Source organism: Bidens hawaiensis, unplaced genomic scaffold, assembly GCF_021521415.1.
Source record: "Bidens hawaiensis isolate Kalapana, Puna unplaced genomic scaffold, B.hawaiensis_p1.1 tig00006634_1, whole genome shotgun sequence".
Taxonomy (NCBI): domain Eukaryota; kingdom Viridiplantae; phylum Streptophyta; class Magnoliopsida; order Asterales; family Asteraceae; genus Bidens; species Bidens hawaiensis.
Window position 1 is genome coordinate 927,738 of NW_027491448.1, and position 20,008 is coordinate 947,745.

Here is a 20,008-nt window from a genome sequence, read left to right on the forward strand (position 1 = left end):
TTATAAAAAGATATTCGAACCCGTTATTAGTAATCAATATTTTTTCTATAAAATCTAAAAAGTTTTAAAATAAATATAAAATTACTAATAAACATTATAAATGAACCGATAATAACTGATATATAGATTATAAAAAAAACCTAAAATTATTCATAAACGGACCAAAAATAACTAGTTAACGTTTTTAAACATAATAGCTAAATAAAATTTAAATAAAAGTTGCAATTGAAAAGGAGTTTTTTTAAGTCATGATTGAAAATGTTATGAGTCGTTTTTAGAACATGAAAGCGCGTAGAGAACAATTATAATATATAATATCTTTGTTATATAATATGACTTTGTATTTATTGATTGTTGACGGCATGCTTTTGTTATGATAGTGATATTGCATTTTTATCTATCTGACCGACATGACTCGATCCAACCGGGTCCGAAAATTTGGCGTCGGAAAAAATCAAGCACAAAAAAATCCAGAACCCACAGGAAAAAAATGTCTACCTCCAACAATGGGTGTAGTATAGTGATATGTGATGTTGGTGAACTTATTTAAAACATTAACCGATTCTTGCGTGCTTATAAATAATAAAAAAGGAAACAAAAGATATTTTTATTTTTATTTTTGTAAAAGTTACGCATAAAAAACTTTTGAAGAACCCGTGACCACATCTTTTTTTTTTTTTTCAATAATCTCATCATGAGAATCTTTGTTGAGAAAGATCAAATATATCAAACATATGCTATATTAAAACATATACAAGGATAAAAATATAGGTATTCAAACCTCGCTGCCCCCCTTGCGAGTTTAAAAGTTTTCTCAGATTCTCTTTAAATTCGCTGCCCCCCCTGCGAGTTATCTAGTTTTACAAGAAATAAAATAAACCACCTACAAATACAAAAGGGTCTCTTAAACCACCTAGAATTACAAAAAAATCCTAATAAACGGGCTGAGTTGATCGGTAGGTTCAATCTGACAAAACTATGGTTAAAAGTATAAATTGCCTTCACCACCAGAAAACCAACTCCCACAATATGACAACCTCCAAGTTACGTTTTCACTGTGGCATCCGTTATTTTTGTCTATTACTTGTAATCGTTTATCCAATCCGGGCTTGTATTCGGATCTTTATTTTTAATAAAATCGAGTGTTTATTAGTAATTTATGTGGTTTAATTCATTTTATATGGTTTTGGTATTTAATGATGTTAAAACACCCTTAAAAACACTTCATTTGGCTTAAAAACACATTTCTGAACCTATAGAGGCTAATAACGCCAAAATTTGAAACTGCTAGTAGAACCACCCTCCCCGTGCGAAGCGTAGGAGAGGGGTTATGTGCTATGTGTGGCGCGGGGAACCATGTTGTGCAGCAGATTTTGTTTTAGTTCGATTTCAGCTCGTTTAACCTTCAAACTCTATCTTAATCGTGTTATAATTTAAATCTAAGTGTTCTAGAATGATCCTAGAAAAATTCTATCTTAGTCCTCTAAATTCAATCATCTAATTCGAGGTTTAGATCAAAGATTATTGTTTATCTCTTTCATTTTGAACTTTAATCAAGTTATCCTCCAATTTGTAATAAAACACAAGGCTAGATCCGACTCCTATATATGCAAGGGCTATAGATCGTTCATAGCCTGCTACACACTCTCAACGCATCCTCCTCATTGACGAATCCACGTTATTTCTCCAAGTGTTCTTCAAGCTTTAACTTTTTGTAGTCAAACGAGTCTCTTTAATCATAATCAACTAGTTCTATTATCAAATCCAGGTAAGTTTGTATGTTTATAAATTTTTATGAATCCTTCATTGAAAGCCCTCAATCAATTTCAAAGGAATTGAGGGATTTCATGTTCAATTTAATCAATCTCAAACTAGGATTTATGTTGGAACTAATTTGGGGCTTTTCGATTTCACTTAAAATTGATCCAAATTAGCTTCTAACTTTTCAATATTTTATATTTAAAATTAAGTTTTGGACATGTTGGAACTGAATTCGATCTCATAGTAACATTCGGACCGACTACGAACCGAGAACTCGCTTAAAGTTCGTTTTCTTTAATTTTAAGTTTAAACTTAGATTTTATTTCTAATTTTTATTCATTTTAGTTTTATATTAATTTGTAATATTTATTTGAATTTTAGGGAATTATCAAGTTCGGTTTGGTCAGCTCGCTTAACTGGGTTTTCTTCTATTTTTATCATCTTCTTTCACTCGCCAATATTTAAGGTGAGTAAATCTGTTAGGCCCCTTTTCGTATAACTAAGTCTTTTGTATTGAATATATGTATTTGGGCTTTAAATGTTTATTTTTGTACGTATGAAGAGGGAAATGGCCCAAGGGAAATGTAAACAAGCCCATTGGGCATTTGGAAATAAAACTATCTCTCATGCATGCTCCTCTATAAATAGGGAGCATGCCATGAGAGAAATAACCTTTTGAAAAATTCTCTAACACACACTCACTCACTTCTCTCAAAGTTCTCTCTCTCTCTCTCTAAAACCGAACATTAAACTCAAGATCCGAGACCTTTTAGGTTGCTTAGTGTGATTTCCGCTAGCACTAAGTTAGGTAGATCCAAGAACGTTGTTAGATCCACCCACGTCGGGACCTACAATTGGTATTAGAGCTTCGGCTCACTAGTTGAGGGTTTTTGGATCACAACCTTGAGTTTTGATCTTGAGAAAAAGAAGATAAGAAGTGTTATTGACAAGAAAATTCACAAAAACAAAAAAAAACAAAAATACAAAAAGAACCGGTTTCAAGTTGTTCATCATGTCTTAGAAGTGTGTTCTTGGTGAAAGTAACAAGTGTACTAGCCTTAGATCTAAAAGTTTTGGGTTTAAAAGTGTTAAAATTGGTGTTACGGGTTCTTTAATATAGTTAAAATTAACAAGGAACAATTTCGCTTCTCATGGCATGAAAATCAGTGTACCAACCTTTGACCTTGTACTGACAAGTTAGGTGGAACAGATCCCGAGAAAGATTGTTTCTGGAAGCTTAAACTTTTTCGCTTCGCATAAAACTTTAGAGTTTTCGCATCGCATAATTCCTTTCACTTCACTTGAAAACTTCTTCGCCTCGCATCACTGTTCACCTTTTTTGCTTCGCTTGGCCGAACTTTTTCGCTTCGCTTGGCTGAACCTTTTCGCTTCGCTCGGTGTAAGTTTTTCGCTTCGCTTGAAGACTGTTTCGCACGAAAAACTTGTTCAGCTTGGAATTTGAGTTGTTTAAGGACTGATAGTGTTTGAGACTGCTGAGACCATGGCAAGTACTGATTCTGAGTTGTTAAAGGGGTATTTGTTGTTGGAAAATCAAGTGGGAACACCTACAAAGCCTCCAAAGTACATGACCTTGGATGATAACTTTGCTAATTTCAAATGGAGGTTCATGAACTTTATCTCATTGACTTACTTTGATTTGATGAGATGCTTTGAACAAGGTCCTCATGTTCCCGTGACTGTCACTCAAGCTGGGGAACAACTTAAGACTCCTGAGAATTATGATCAAAATGATAGGGACTTGTTGGCACAAGACAAGAAAGCATATCTCACTTTAACCGTTTGTCTTTCAAACGAGATCACTGAAACTCTACGAGAATATAGAAGTGCCAAAGGGTTGTGGGATGCTCTCGTTGAGAAGGTTGAGGGAAATGCTGAAATTAGGGAAAACAAGAAAGCCCTATTAAAAAAAGAATTCAATATGTTCAATCATCGTCAAGGTGAAGCTGTGTTGAACTTTGTAAAGAGATTTGAGAAGTTGATGGTGAGAATCAGGGCTGCAAGTGTCAACATTCCAAATGCTGAGGTCAACAACAAGTTGATGAATTCATTGCCGTACAGCTGGAGTACCAATACGGTCACAATCAAGAGAACTACTAACCTGAATATGATGACAAACACTGACTTGATATCCACCATCAAGTCATTTGAAATGGATGAGCAAATGAGAATGAATAATCATTTGAGTTCTCTGAATCATGCTGGAGTGAGTAATACGTCATCTGTGCCCACTGCTTTCATCAACAAAACCCAACAAAACATGTATCCTGTGACCACTCCAAAGTACTCCTCAAGTGTGTCTCCACAGTCAACTGCTTTTATCTCAACCTGCAATCAGTCCAACACATCTGGTTCAAGTTCGTTTCAAAAGGCAGTTGATTGTGCGGTTGCTCAAGCTTTGAAAGCTCATGGGATTTCCTTATCCGCAAAACCCCAACCAAGCAAACCTTCAAGCTACTATGAAGCTCTCCCGTTGCTGAATGATTCCAATGTCTCAATAGTTCAGGATTTTCTGTCAAGCCATGAAGAGTAGTTGCAAGGAAATCTATTGCCACCACAATTTGAGATTGGAGATATGAGAGATATCAATCAAAAGGATCTCGACAAGATGGATATCAAGTATCAAATGAAAATGGCCGTGCAAAGAGTTACAAACTTCATGAAGATGTATGGGAAAGACAGCTTCAAGGATTCATACAGGAAGAGGATTGGTTTTGACAAGTCAAAGCTGCGATGTTACAACTGCGGTGAGATGGGTCACTTTTCGCAAGAATGCACGAATCCATCAAAGCCAGAAAATGATATTCGTGTAACTGAGGTGACTGAGGAAGAAAACAGTAAAGTTGCTGGAAAGAAGCATGAGGTACAGAAGTCAAGCAACTCAGCTCCAAGAATTGGTAATCATCCACACAAGGGCAATTCAAGCTCAAACACAAGGGCCCTTGTCTCCCAAATGGAGGTCCAAATGGGTATGGATTGGGATGATCAATTTCAAGAGTTGCAGAATCCTCTCAACATGGCAGGCATGGCTTTCATGACAAACAATGAAGCGTCCACATCCACAGCTGCAAGTTACGATGCATCACCCATCGATGAGGTAAATCACAATCTTTGCACTCAAGATTGCATAAATAAGGTGACATATTATAGATATCTTCAGGACGAAGTTTTGAAAGAAAATGCAAAACTTCGTCAATTAAATGCTGAATATGTAAAAGCTGACAAGATCCATGTTGAAAAGATTAAAACTCACCATATCTTAAACTTAAGAATTTTATAAAGGAGCAAGATGTCATCTATTATAAAAATATAATTAATGAGTTTAAAGATGAAATTGAGAAATTAAAACTTGATGCTTCTAATAAAAGAGAAAAAGAAAAACAAGTTGAAAGATTTGAGGCGTCATCTGAGCAAATGGATGATATTATCGGAGAACAAAGAAGTACTAAAGTTAAAGCGGGGCTAGGATATGATTATTTTGCGGTGCCTCCACCAATGAATAATAATTATACTAGTTTACCTCACTTTAGCTATAATACTTCTCCTGATGAAGAGATGACATATGGGATTGGTAAAGTACCAAAACCAGTGAAATTTGTTCATGCAGCATCAAATACTGCTGCTCCAATTCAATCGTCTGATAAGTCTAACGTCAACGTATCTTGTGGAGCAAGTAATGTAATCAATGGTGATTGTGGAAGGGTTAACCAGGGTTGTAAGCCAAATGGAGAGTTATAACCCCGTTTTGATTCTTGTGTGGGTCTAACAAAATCAAGTAACAATCCTGTTTGTAATAAAGTGTGTGAATCAATGTTAGGATGTTTAATGTCAGATCAAAAGCTGTATTTTGTGAAACTTCTAGTGATGAAAGTTTTGCAAATGTTTGTAATGAAAATGAATGCTCTTCATCTGATTCAGAATGTGAAACTATTTTTGATGAAACAATCGAAACTAAGGTTGATGGACAGAATGGTCATAGCTGCTCATCATGTTGAGAACTTGAGAAATCAGAAACCTACTTTTCAAAATAAAAAACCAAGCACTTCCTGTAAATATGTGCCACCAAATAAAACCTCATTTTCTCAAAAAACAAACTATAACACTAGTTCTCAATATAATGATCAGTTTGATAGTGCCTACTACTACTCTCAACAGAAACCTAGGCATTCAAATTACTTTGCTTCAAAATTTTCAAATGTTTATAGTTATCAGACAGATACAGGTTACAGACACGCCAACCCAACTACATCACCTTATCCCACATATTTCAGTGATTAAGATGTCTATAAATGCAACCAAATGTAAGACCCCGAATCCCTGGAATCCTACAGTTGGTAATCACATCCACAAATTCACAAAAATTTAAAACCAAACGATTCTTTGTATTTAAAACAAGTTCAGAGTAAATAAAAGCAGAAAAGTTTAAGTATTAAAAATCCCAAAACACGGGTACAGGTGTCCAAAATCAATTGTAAATAAAATATTCGTTTTATTTGAAATCTTCATCTCATTAAAATCGTTTCAGAGTAGTAAACAGCGGAATAGATAACATCAAAATTCCCAAAACCAGGGAAAGTGACCAAAATTAAAATTTAAATACTTATGGTAATAATTTAAAAGAAACAGTTTGCGTTATTAATTCTTCGACTAAATGTGCCTTCAACCGTCCGAGTAGTCTCTAGCACGTCCAAGCGGAAATCTCTAATCCTCAACCTGAAAGTCAATCTAACATACACACAAAGTCAGCTTGAGCTGAGTGAGTTCAAGTTTTCATAAACAATAATTCATACTTTATTTCAAAGCTATAGTTATAAACAATAGAGAATGTATAAATAAAATAAATTATATATAATTCACCAAGTAATACAATCATCGTCGAACACACGTACACGGGCCTCTCCACCACGAGTCAAGACTCGAGTAATATATTTAACCCGGACGCGGTAAGACCTAAGCATGTGACACGAGCCTCTCCACCACGAGTTAAACCTGAGTAATATATTTGACTCGGTCACAGCTTATACATCCGAGCACGAGATACGGGCCTCTCCACCACGGGTACAACCCGAGTAATATATTTGACCCAATCTCGGCTCATACATCCAAGCACGGGGTACGGGCCTCTTCACCACGGGTGCAACCCGAGTAATATATTTGACTCGATCCCGGCTCATACATCCAAGCACGTAATACGGGCCTCCTCACCCCGGGTCTTCCCCAATTAATATATTTGACCCGATCACGGCTCAACATCAACGGGCCTCTTCACCAAGGGATTTTAAAACCCATGTAATATATTTGACCTGCCAAAATGATGATCACGTCACACGGGCCTCTCAACCACGGGTACAACCCGAGTAATATATTTGACCCGGCCGTGAATCACCATGCACACACATCAATAAGCCTACATACATCATTCTTAGTCACGAGAACTAAATATCATTACACAATCGTAGGCTATAAGGTACACGTCCTCATACGTACATACATACCTCCACATATACATACATATATATATTCCTACATAAATATATATATATATATCATCCCATACGGGAACTAAGTAGATAGGTCTACTCATATTCAATTATTACCAAGTCTTCTAACGTCCTCGAGTCTAGACCATCAATAGTGTATGTAACCTTAAGGACACAAGACCATGAAAGAGTCTAAAATATCCTAAGGCATATAAAATAATTCAAATATAGCTTTCAAAATGCACCATCACGAGTGAGACCATGTAAAACTATTCAAATCATTGTAACGAGTAAAATCGTTTAAAATTGTATTTCGGTGTGTATGCTAGCCCAAAACGTAAAAGAGTAAAAAGGGCATCATGAACTCACCTGAATCAATCGAACACTTGCAACGAGCTAGGAAATCCCTAAGTGCACAATCACAAGCAAGGGCCTGTAAATTATACACAACGCGTTACTAAACTAAATCGCAAGGACACACTTGCCTAATGGGCCGCCCAAGCCCAACACTTTGGCCCAAGGCCCAACTACTTGGCCCAATACTTTGGCCCAAGGCCCATCAACTTGGCCCAAGGCCCAACAACTTTGCCCCAGGCCCAACAATTGGCCTCAAGCCCAACAACTTGGGCCGAGGCCCAACCCAAACCCAATTACTTTACCTCAGCCCTAAAACCCTTCAACTAACCAAATCCATCCTACGATTATGGCCGGGGCTAACCATGATGCACAACTCACCCGCCGGTAATCAAATCGAGTCGAATACGCGCGTAATAAATCTTAAAACCAATTGTCAAACGAATCAGCCCCAAATGGACTAAATTCCTATCTTAACCTTTTCTTACATCATAATTATGTCACCCGAGTTGATAGGGTTGACGGTTCCTTTTTACAACTTTCAATTTAACATTTAAACGAAAATTCGCGCACCGCCGACTCGATTGACCAATCACCAACCAAAACAGCCCCGAGTATCAAAAATATAATTTTCCCACAGCCCTTAAACTCCCCTAGGGCCATGCAAACTGATTCGGTTGGTCATCCAACCGATTAACACATCAAACTCAACAATTTACAATTCTACACCCGATAAACCCTAGTTTTCGAACTAAAATCGATTGACCGACCTAAACACCTCCATTGGCCAAGAAATTTTAGTATGTTGTAAGTGACATACCTAGGAAGTTGACGGAGCACGAACTTCAACTATAACAGCCCCGAAAGATGCGAGAAAGGGCAGCCACCGGTTAAGCCTAAAACGAACTTATCGATCAATACGAATATAACATGCAGATTTTAGCATGCAAAGATGTATTTTATTACATAGGAAAACTATGTGATTAAATTATTAAATTTTTACCAGTGTTGCATAAATATATTAAGTTTATAAAAATACTTTTATTATATTTTTCTAGTGGACACAAAAATCATAAAAATTCTTCCAACACAGAAAGGCATGTGCAGCTATTTCAGCTACGCAACAAAATGGTTTTATTTTTATAAAATTCATTACCCAGCCAAATTAAACGATTCCAATTGGGTTTGGTTCCTAACTCAAAATATTAACTTCCAGAAGTGGAACCAACCAATTTAGACTTGTTGAAAAAAGGTTATGATGTCGGGAAGACAGACCAGAATCCGACATCCCGCGTCAGCTTTGACACTCGATTTTATAAAATCATAAAAACTATTCAAATCTAGTCCAAAAATTACGTATTATACCTTTCTGGAAACTAGACTCAAATTAGAACATCATGGAATCAAGAATCGATCAAAAACTGTGGATTAACATCGCGTTACAGACCCTACAATAAACATGTACGAATCTGTCAGCAAGCTGTTATCATCAAAACTCAATCTTAACGACTAATAAGCGCGTTAATATGATCAATTAAGGTGTAAAAGACATGGGGAATCATAAAACCGACCTTGAATTGAAGTTTTCACGGCTGAAACTTGGCTGGGCAGAAGAAAAACGAGCAGGGGGGGTCCAGGTCCGACTGCTGCAAATAGGTTTAGGGTTAGAGTTTTCTTTTGTTTTATGATATAAAATAGTTACATCCAAGTCCCTCCAAATTGAAGTATGTAGCAACTTGGGTGGAAAGTTAAGTGAGAACGTTTACGAGGTTTGCAAGGAGCTCTTGGGAGAATGCCGGGTCAAGCCCGAAAGGTGTACATAACACTACAAGATTAAACCTTTTGTCGGAAATTAACGGGCGTTACACCAAAGAAAATGTTGATTTGTTTGTGGCAATCCGTCTCACCTTGCGAGACATTGCAAGAACTGGCACAAGCAACAAAGAGATTCAAGAAGTGCGTTTGGTCTGGCATTTCCTAAGGTTGATCTCCGACCTAAGAAAAATGACTCACCAAACTCACTCCTCTGCCAGTGAGACAGATTCAAAATAAAAAAAATTGCAAAAACCGAAGAAACCATTTTGGCTAACACAAAGGGAAGGAAGAGGTTAGCAAAGGGTTCTGAAGCTGAAAAGCCAAAGAACCCTTTAAACGTTTTCAACAAGAAACACACCGAGGATTTTGTCGTTAAGCCCAAACCCAAGAGAAGGCAATCCAGAAAACCATTTCAAAACCGAGGAAATCATAATTCTAATTTCTCGAGGGATTGTTCTTCAGATTTTGACTCACCAAAGGACTATATTTTCAGAAATTATAAAATTAAACTTGGTGATTTTTTGTTTAATTTTCCCGAGACAAGAGTGTCTCAAGAAACCCTCCACTAACCGGTTGTTCATGTGTGTTAGGTCAGCCTGGAAGGCCTGTCAATAGTATTTGGTACTTAGACAGTGGCTGCACCCGACACGTGACAGTAGACGAGTCGCTGTTATTTGACGTTAAACCGTTCGACGGCGAGCATGTTTCCTTTGCTGGTGACATTGGAGGAGAGATAACAAAGTAAGGAAAGGTCTCAAATGGTACTTTGACCTTTGATGATGTCAATCTGGTGGAACAACTCAATCACAACCTGCTCAGCGTATCTCAAATTTGTGATAAGAAATTCTCAACCCTGTTCACAGAAAATGAATGTCTTATATTGAAACCAAGTTTTAAAGTCCCTGAAGAGTGGATCATGTTGCGTACTCCGAGGCATAACGATGCCTACATTCTGGACATGAGAAGCAATTATTCCATGCATTCTGCTTCTTGTTTAATGTCCAAGGCCTCGGAGAATGATTCATCCTTATGGCATCGACGATTGGGCCACTTCAACTTTAAAAACTTGAATAAGTTGGTTTTAAGGTGACCACGTGAGAATGATTCATCCTTATGGCATCGACGATTGGGCCACGTCAACTTTAAAAACTTGAATAAGTTGGTTAAAGGTGACCACGTGAGGGGTTTACCTGTAAAATCTTGTTCTAAATGCAAACAGCACAAACTCCCTCACAGACCCAAGACTGTCAATTCCATAAACTCCACTCTCCAACTGTTGCACATTGACCTCTTTGGCCCAATTCAACAATTGGCAATAGGTCGAAAAGCCTATTGTCTGGTTATTACACCAACTCAACTTCTATTCCAACCGTTGTTGTCACATTCTATGACAGCCTATGGGAAGGTCTCATTGCTCAAGAACACTTGGCTGATCAAGAAGAAGGTGAAATTGATCCTCAACCAAGTGCTTCTGTCCCAGCAACCACCGTTTTCTATCCCATAGAGAGCTTGACCATTCAGCTAGAGGCAACACCAGTCGAGCATGTATACCAAATTCCACAGTTACCAATTCATCGTCGACATCCGACTGAGAACATAATTGGAGATCCGTCCGCTGGCATCCAAACACGTAACACCTCTGGTAATTTTAACAGATGTCTTTTTGCTTGTTTTATTTCACAGGTGGAGCCCAAGGATTACAAAGTTTCGTTGAAAGAGAACTCCTGGGTCGAGGCCATGCAAGAAGAGCTGTTACAGTTCAAGAAGTTGAATGTTTGGAGGCTAGTGAAGAAGCCAGCACATAAGAAGCCGATCAGAACAAAATGGGTGTTCTGAAATAAGAAAGACGACAAGGGGGTGATCATTAGAAATAAAGCCCGGCTTGTTGTGCAAGACTTTTGGCAACGTGAAGGTTTTGATTACGATGAAGTCTATGTACCGGTAGCCAGATTAGAAGCAATTCACATCTTCCTGGCATACTCCTCGTACATGAACTTCAATGTGTATCAAATGGATGTCAAGACTAATTTCCTATACGGGAAAGTAAAAAAAGAAATCTACATCAGTCAACCTCCAGGTTTTGAAGCCAAGTCATCCCGATTACGTTTACCGACTTGACAAAGCACTTTATGGTCTTCACCAAGCACCTCGTGCATGGTATGCCACATTGGCTGATTATTTAGTGAAGAACGGATACAAGAGAGGCATTGTTGATCAAACTCTCTTTGTCAAGAAGGTTAAGGATCATTTGATTCTCGTTCATGTGTATGTTGATGATATTATCTTCGGGTACACGAATGAGAATCTGTGCAAGGAGTTCTCTGAGATTATGCAGAAGCGATTTGAAATGAGTTCCTTAGGGGAGATGACTTTCTTCCTGGGCTTACAAGTTGAACAAAAGATGGACGGGACTTTGATTCACCAAGAAAAGTACGTTCATAACATTGTTCAGAAATTTGGATTCAAGGACTCAACCGCTTTCAAGACACCAATCGCTACGCGACCTGTTCTCGCTCCTGATCCATCAGGAAAACCAATCGATCAACACCTTTATAGGTCAATGATTGGTTCACTGATGTATCTCACTGCAAGCAGACCGGACATCATGTTTCCTGTTTGTCAGTGTGCCAGATATCAGTCTGACCCGAGAGAATCCCATATGACGGCTGTCAAGCATATTTTCAGATACTTGAAGGGTAGACCACGTTTGGGTCTTTGGTATCCACAGGAGTCTCCTTTGGAACTTCATGCCTACACCGACAGTGATTATGGGGGTTGCAATTTGGACAGAAAATCAACATCTGGCGGATGTCAATTCCTGGGAGATCGGTTGATCTCATGGCAGTGCAACAATCAAGTTACTATATCCACCTCCACAGCAGAAGCCGAGTACATTGCCGCATCCAGCTGCTGCTCTCAAGTGATATGGATCCAGCATCAGCTGTTGGATTACGGTTTGAGTTTTTATGGAACCACGATTAAATGTGATAATGAGGCGGCCGTTGCAATTGTTAAAAACCCGGTCCAGCACTCAAAGACTAAGCACATCGACATCCGAATACACTTTATTCGTGATTGTTTTGATCGTAAGCTTGTCGATATAAAAAGGGTCCATTCTGAATATATAACTTTGCAGATCTATTTACCAAAGCTTTTAGTCGTGCCCGATTTTTGTTTCTAGTTGAATCATTGGGCATGATTTTTTTTGAGTAAATTTTATCTTTATTTTTAAAATTGTAAATATTTTTCAAATATGTCACAATTTTAGAGGGAGAAACTGAGTTAACTTTAACTCACTAAAAAGATTTTTAATTTACTTTAAGAAAAACAAAAATCGAGTCACTTGACTTATCAAAATGATTTTATTTTTATATATAATATTAATTTCATCTTTACTCCTATTTAAGAAATTTCAAGAAAATTCAAAAGTTTTATCCCGTTTAGAGGGAGCTCCTGCTTAGAGGGAGTCGGATATTTAAAAAAAATTTTCTACTTAGAATTTGATCCGACCTTATGGAAAGTGATAGTACATTGGAATGTAATGATTCTAGCGCGTTAAAAGAGTAGAACAAAAGGCTACAAAGTCATTCATCGATGTGTAGATAGGCTTGACAAACAAGTAAGTGTTGGGTGATATAAACTTAAACTCTTGCCGATACTAGTGGTTATACGTTTATGAAGTGGTTGCATGATTCCATTAAAGTCGTATCGATGAAGGATGAAATGTAATTACACATGTCATACCCAAGCCTTTCTTTACCTGATCACAGTCATCTTATGAAACATGTGTAAATTTTTAATTTTCTCATTGAGTCAAGAAAAGCCTCATAGAAAGGCAAGAAAAAGAAAAACAAAAGAGTCAAGAAAAGAAAAAGAAAAACAGAAAAACAAAATGAAAAATCAAGAGAAAGAGTCATTTAGGATTTTAAATTCTGCTTTATTTCTTCATTTATTTTGATTCAAGCCTTGGACTTTCTCTGTTTGTAGTCATACAAGATCTAATTGTTAAGGCCCTGAATCTTCTACTTTATTTTAACTTTTCTAGATCGAGTCAAGTATGCAAAGCACAAAGTGTCGTGTGTACAAAGTACAATGTGTCAAGTATATTAATAAGATAACTGTGATCAACTAAGAAAGGTTTAAATCTAGTTGAGGTGATATGTTAACACAAAGTAAGCCCGAGATATGATGGAATCAGAAACATGTCTGATTAAGTGGGGACCACACATGCACCGTGCCTAATTGAACCTTAAAAGTATCACGATAACATCAAAACACTTGTCAAGATAAACAAGTGGACAATATCTACAGTCGATGATGAATTTGTGTCACAATAATTTCAAAATAGAAACGCGATCTAGGATTTTGCAAATCAATATGATTTCATGTCGCGATCGTTCTTTGTGAATTAATCAAAGAAAAGATTCATGTAAATCAATTCAATATTAACGTAAATATCAAAATTTGTTTTAACGTTATTTTGTTTTTATTTTCTAAAAATATTAATTACTTGCATAGTTTAATATTTTAAGTTTTATTTTTAATTTTATTTTATTTTATTCTTATTCTTATTCTTATTTTTATTTTTACTTTTTGTATATTTTTTTTATTGTCTCCGTTTATTTTATTTTATTTTCTTGTTGCTAAAGAGATCATCCTTGCAAACTTCACTTTTACGGGCCGACAAAAGAAATTTAAGAAAAATAAACAAGTGCTCGGATTTCGTGGGGAAATGTTTTTCGGGTTTGAATGTGCAAACTTTTTTAAAGACCGAGGACCGAAAGTGTATTTTTAGGTGAATACTCGCGATGTTTTGACCTTATCGCGAGATAGGCTGACTCTATATATAAGGGTTACAAAAAATCACTTTCACTATTCACCAAAACTTATCCACTTACTCTCTCACCTCTCTCTCTTCCTTATCATTCAAACCCTAAGTTCTTTTCAAGATTTTTAAAGATCCGGCCAGCTTTAAAATATATATTGTTGAATCCTGATCCTACTCCCTCGGTATGACTTCATAAACACCTTGATTACTCCCTTTCATCTCTGTTTCTAGGTTCTCGTGAATCGAGACGGCGGTTCTCATGAACCGTCGGCTAGATCTAAGATGGATCTTCATGATTTGTGTCGATATCATGCTTAGAATATGTTATTAGGACCTTAGATCTATGTTTATCATCATAAATTGTTAGTTTGTAAAGTTTTTGTACAGTTTGTAGATCTAGGGTTAGTTCATGGGTTCAAGGATTCAATTAACCATGTAAATCAAAGGGGTTTGCCTTCAAACTTTCCAGAAACATGTTTCGGGTCTTGGCAATCATGATGAAAAGAAAATGGATGAAAAATGGCCAAAGTGAAGTTTTTCGCATGGAAAGGGTTTCGCTTCGCGTGCCCATGCGAAGTGAAACATCTTTCTGTTTCGCTTCGCATGCTTATGCGAAGCGAAACATTTTCTCTTTCGCTTCGCATGCTCATGCGAAGCAAAACATCTCTCTCTTTCGATTCGCGTGCATATGCGAAGCGAAATAGATGCTCATGCGAAAAAGTCACACTTAGCAAAATTTTACAGATTTTGAGACTGAAGCTACTGGACTGTTTGGACACTAATGGACTGTTTGGACTCTTGGACTGTTTTGGACCTAAACTTTGTATATATTGGACTTAGTAAATTATAAATTGACTAAAATCAACTTTTCCACTTATTAAAACAAAATGTATAAAATTAATTAACTATAAAATTAATTAAGTTAAGTAATATGTACATATTTAATTCATATGTATATAACTTATTTGTTTTGCTAATGATGATTTTCATGATCTTATGGTCAAATTTCAGGGTCATAACTTGTTTTGTGCTCTCGGGTTACCAAAGGCCAAGGATGACAAAGTGTTCACATCTATGGTGAAAGGGCTAAGACAGTCACCTCTTGCACATTCTATCACCGCCAACCCAGCCATATATTCCAAGTAGATTCTAGATTTCTGGGTTTTCGCCAAAGTTGCTGATGACTCTCTTTCATTTACAACAAAGGTTTCCGGGAAGGAGTTGACCATTATTAAAGGGGATATTCGAAGGGTGTTGAAGATTGCTGATGAGCCAGATTATACATATGAGAAGGGAGACAGGAAGAAGCTGGTTGAGTTTGTGACACAAATGGGGTATGATACTGAGTGGAAGAGCCTAGAGAAGAAACACATCCCACCATACTGGAGGTTTCTATTCCACATCATCACTCATTGCTTTGCGGATATTTGTGGAGGATTCGATAGCATGAGGTTGACTAGGTCCGTATCATGTTTGCACTAATGACTCGAGAGAAGTTCAACTACTCTCGGAGAATATTTCTGTGTATGATTGCAAATATCAAGAGTGAGGCAACATGGCTTATGTACTCGAGATTTGTACAGATGCTTCTAGATGATTTGATTCCAGATGCTCCAAGGCCGGGGTCAAAGAAAGCCAAAGACAAGAAATCCCTTCCAGAGCCCTATCACGTTAATGAGATCAAGACATCAATTTTTGGTGTGTTGTTGAGCACCAAGGGCAGGGGACACCAGTATGTGGGACCAAGACCGGGGCCGAAGTTTGGTTTGTTTGAGGAGGTTCAGCCTGCTGGGGACAAGGCAGAGGAAGAAAGTGGAGATATAAGAGAGTCAGAGCCAGAGGTTGAGGCTGAGCAAGCTGACTCGTCTGATAAGCCAGCTGAGGGCAGAACGAAGGCTAAACACGATCAGAAGCGGAAGGCTAAGGAGGTTGGAGAAGAGGAGGAAGAGGAGCAGCAGCCCCTCAAGCGTATCAAGAGACTTGGGGACTCCAAGAAGCCTCCCAAGCTTGTTGTCAAGCTTCCCTCTCAAGGTAAATCCTCTCACCCACCTGTAGTTACCAAGGAAACCATAGCCCAAGTGCTTAGGGACCTAAACATTGCTAAAATTCAGATACCAACCTATAAGAAACACAAAACCAGAAAGAAAGCCAAAGCCAAGCCACCCAAAACCTTACTTCATGATTCACCCGACTCATCACCAGAATCCCTACAAATGGACCAACCCATATCCACCTTCCTACCTCAAATACCACCCTCACCACCTCAAGACACACCTCAAATCTCACCACTTACATCACAACCACAACCAATTACACCTCCCAGACAACCAACCCAAACCGAACCCGAGCCATCCCAAACCACAACACCACCCACACAACCAACCACTGAGCCCATAACCTCCTCAATATTCGCATCATCTATATTCTACTCACCTATACAAACCACCAGCCTTTGGAGCCAAACCATTATCACCTCCCCACCTACAAAACCTCCACCAACTTTAAACTTAGAACCCATACCTTACACCTCCATATTCTCAACACCACCCATATCCACAACATCACCTCAACCAACCCAATCCATTGTCCTACCTGTGCAAACTCCTTGACCACCTATCATGTCCACCACCCCACCAACCACAATTTTCTCACCGAAACCCATTACCAGAGGGAAGTCTTCAACACCTCCAGTATACGCCGATCCTATCCTCGATAGAATCGTCGCGCTGGAGGAATCGAACGCGAAAAGGGCGGAAAGAGATATTGTGATTCTTCGTTTTATCAAAGACATGAAAAAGAAGGAACTCGAAGATGAGAAGGAGAAAACCGTGTTGAAGGAGAGGGTACAGGTGTTGGAAGAGCAGAAGCAGCTAAACGATCCGCTTATCAAAGACTGCTGATCAACACACTGCATACAAGAATTCAGAATCATCAGCTGCTGATGAATCATGAAGCTTCTCAGAATGCAAACCTAAGGGCAGACCACTCCAGACTTGTTGATAGAGTGGCCACACTTGAAAGAAACATGCCCTCTACCACTGTGCTTGAAGCTAATCTCTTCAATAAAATTGATGATACAGTGACCAAGTGTGATGTGGAGAAGGAGGCCACCCACTCTAGAATTTCAGTTCTTGAGAATCAATCAAGTTCATCTGATGCACTCGTTTCTGAGAACTCAAGGCTGAGAACACAGGTTGAAGATCTTTAAGCAAAACTGACTGAGCAAGAACGTATAAATGAACGCCAATCAAAGCTCAATGAAGAACTCATCAACAAACATCAAGCCACCTCTGATGAATTTCTGGGCTGGAAGATCGGCTTGATGTTGTGTTCAGAAGTTGAAGGGGGTCCGGTGAGACCTTGAGGACTGGGGGATCACAACCAACCGCAGGACCGAGAGTGTCCTTGCGAGGAGTTCAGGTTGTTGGAGCTGAGGGCGAGGTGACTGTTGGTTTTGTGGTACAACAGGGTGGCCAAGCTGAAGGTGGAAATGAAGGTGGTGGTGATGAAGGTGAAAAGGAAGGTGAGGATGAGGAAGATGATGATGACGGTGAAGAAGACGAAAACGTCCACGATAGCTACGATGAAGATGACAATGATGGTGATGGTGATGAAGGTGGAGACGGAGGAGATGGCGAGGCCAGGGCAGCAGGAGGTGGAGGTGGAGTTAACACTCAATCACCTCCACACACTCAACATGATGTTCAAGACCCTACTGCTCACGACTCTGCCGGCAAAGTCAAGGAGCATGACTCACAAATTAGTGACATGTATAAAGAACTGTTTCCTGAAGATGTTTTTGCAGGTAATGTTACAGGGATGATGGACAACTTTATTGAAGCTGGGAAGAGCTTGGCAGATTTAATTGAAGGAACGGAGGAGGCTGTAGACACAACAGACGACTACATCAACTACTCGCCAAATCCAGATACTCCTCCAGCTCAAGTTCAAGTTTCTGAAGCTCCTGCCGCTGATCCCGTCTCCGATCCGGCTGCTGACTTGTCACAAGCACCTCCAAAGAAGAAAAGAAAGACACATATCGTGACAAGCAGTGTGAGCATCCGTTCCCTCAACTATCCCTATCATGACGACTCTTTGATTGTATATGCAAAATACAATAAAGGGAATAGTTGTTGGGCCATTCGAAGATTCAGCGGCGATCTCATCTATCTCAACCACCACCAGCTAAAGTCATTGCTAGAGGTAGACCTACGCTATTAATCAAAAGCTCTGGGACGTGGTGAGTATGATTATACACTCAAAGGATGGGTCACCACTCACTTGTATCGTCAATCGAAGTTGGATTACAAAGACTTCAAGTTGAATAAAGGTCGCAAGTACAAGAACCCACGAGAGATTGACCCAGCTACCGGAGAGCCACGGACCATGTGGAGATACAGGGCACCAAAGGATTGTCATATCATCTACCATAGTGAGCCCTATGTTCCTAATATCCTCCGAGACTTCATTGGCTGGGAATTTGATAACACTACAGGGGAGGCCATCATACACTGTAGAAACATGGAAGAAATTCGTATATTTGACGAGCACGAGTTGATGGGGCTGCATTTAGAAGATGTCAAGAAACTATACAACTCACCCCTAGGAACCGTCGAGGACATTGATCGTCAAAACACAGACCGGACAGTGGAAGCTTTCAACAAGTTCGTCCGAAGACTTGTTGAACTTCCACTACCCGAGGACGGCTGGCTGGAATATGACACCGACGGTTTTCAATACTAAAGACTAGAGGGAGATTGTTAAGCTCCTTTTTGTATAACTAAGTCTTTTGTATTGAATATATGTATTTAGGCTTTAAATGTTTATTTTTGTATGTATGAAGCCCAAGGGAAATGGCCCAAGGGAAATGTAAATAAGCCCATTGGGCATTTTGGAAATAAAACTATCTCTCATGCATGCTCCTCTATAAATAGGGAGCATGCCATGAGAGAAATAACCTTTTGAAAAAATCTCTAACACACACTCACTCAATTTCTCTCAAAGTTCTCTCTCTCTCTCTCTCTCTCTCTAAACCCGAACATAAAACTCAAGATCTGAGACCTCTTAGGTTGCTTAGTGTGATTTCTGCTAACACCAAGTTTGGTAGATCCAATAACGTTGTTAGATCCACCCACGTCGGGACCTACAAAATCACATCCCCGTTTTAATTTTTTATGTTTTGGGGACAACATGTATTTTATAAACTCGTATTATTATTTCCCAACCTCAAATACAATTCTATTATATACGTTTACGTGTATTGCTCGGTTATTTGCTAACATGTAAGGTGCTTATTTGTTTAATGTTTTATTGTTGGTGGCCTCATCCTCTTCCTCATTAGTAAGACTTATTTCATCTTAGTTGCTTGACCTAGTGTCATGATGAACGGATTTTTTATGTTATTGTTACAAGTTAATTGTTGTGATTACGCATCCGTATGAGAATTGATTTTATTTATTATAAATATTAAATTGTGTATTTGCTCAGCAATCTTGTGTTGCTTAATTTATTTTCATACATGAGACAGGTGAAGGCAAGCAAGTAGATGATACATTTAGGATATCAAGAACTTAATAAATTATCGTGTTATTATTTTAAATTTGGATTATTTGGGATAATGTTTTGTTTGACCGATTGTCATGTACTTTGTTCATTTAAATTAAATAATTAGTTATTGTCACTAAATTATTGTTAGTGTCTTGTGAGCTACCGTGCAATCAGTTGCGTCCCGACATTAATTTCCGTCGTAGGT